We start from the raw sequence: 1464 nt of genomic DNA on the forward strand, positions 1-1464 counted from the left end.
AAAAACTCTTAAAATAGCCTTAGAAGAAATTAAAAATGGTGCCAGCAAGAAGGCCGTGGCCAAAAAATATAATATTCCTAGATCAACCTTGCAATTCAGGAAAAGTGCAAAATTCTCCAAAATATCTCACGGACCTCCACCAATTTTAACACCGGCAGAAGAACAGCTCTTGGTCAAATAGGCATCAGATTCCGTGAAAAAAGGTTTTCCTCACAGAAAGGAAGACATCTAAGACAGACATTTAAAGCATCCTCGCCCAACGCCCTTTAAAAATAATTTCCCAGGAGACGGGGGTGGTACAAGAGCTTTTTGCGTCGAAATTCTTCTTTAACTGAAAGGCAGACAGAAGCAGTAACATCGGCAAGTGCCAACGTTAGTGAAAATAATATACGAGGTTGGTTTGCAAAAATTGAAGCTTATTTAAGAAATGAAGAGCTGTTGGATATTTTTAAAGACCCGAAAAGAATTTTTAACAGTGATGAAACCAACTTTTAACTTTGTCAAAGGGTCAAAGAACGTCTATGAAGTCGATAGAGGTCAGGCAAAATCAAATATCACAGTATTATTCACGTTTTCGGCAGCTGGAGATACACACCTTTAATAGCAATAATTTAACCTTTATAAACGTCTACCCTCCGAGATTAGCGAGGAATAGCATTATCGGAAAATGGGTGGATGAAATCGAACATTTTTTAAGAATATATTGGAAATATTTTCTACAAATCTTAATAAGAATAATATAGTACTTCCAGTGATTCTATTTGTAGATGGACACACCACACACCTTACTTTACAAGTCAGTCAATTGTGTTAAAAGTTAAATATAATCCTGATAGCTCTTTACTCTAACGCAACGCGAATCTTACAGCCGGCGGATGTTTCTGCTTTCAAACCCCCAGACAATGTGGAAGAAGGGGGAAATCGATTGGAGAAGAGAACATCCCACCGAATCATTATCCAGAGAAAAATTGGCACCAATTCTAGAAAAAATTTTACCAAAATTAAAAGCTGACTCCATCGCCAATGGTTTTCGTGTATGTGGGTTGTTCCCTTGGAATCCCGACGCTGTGGATTACTCAAAGTGCTTAGGAAAAACAATGTTTTACTTAACACATGTGAAAGTAGTAAAGTATTAACCGAAAAAACTCTTAACTGTTAAAAGTTTAAGCAAGTGGTGGGGCAATAAAAGCTAGTGCAGTTTAAAGCAAATCATGTCACATACGAGAAAAACGATTCTGAAATTTTGTACAAATTATATAATTTTTGTGAAAATCAAGAAATTAACAACATGGTAGACATGTCTAATTAAACAAGCCAAAATGTGGAGCAAGTGACGATCTTAAAACATCATCACTTAGACAACAACATAGAAATTCTTGAAACTAAAAATTTAAGTATTAACATAAACGAGGCTAATGCTGCAGAAGACAATGTTCAGACTTTTAATATTAAAGATCTTCCAAT

General features: G+C 35.7%; 1 long non-coding RNA gene across 1 annotated transcript; it reads left to right on the top strand.

Annotated features, from left to right (window-relative positions):
• The first annotated feature begins 6 nt into the window (after positions 1-6).
• LOC125503960 lies at positions 7-1209 on the top strand. Its single transcript, XR_007281193.1, has 2 exons — positions 7-394; positions 768-1209. It is a non-coding gene; the product is annotated as an uncharacterized LOC125503960 (long non-coding RNA).
• Positions 1210-1464: the final 255 nt, after the last annotated feature.

Source organism: Dendroctonus ponderosae, unplaced genomic scaffold (assembly GCF_020466585.1).
Source record: "Dendroctonus ponderosae isolate FM_Combo_2020 unplaced genomic scaffold, Dpon_F_20191213v2 Dpon_F_20191213_3, whole genome shotgun sequence".
Taxonomy (NCBI): Eukaryota; Metazoa; Arthropoda; class Insecta; order Coleoptera; family Curculionidae; genus Dendroctonus; species Dendroctonus ponderosae.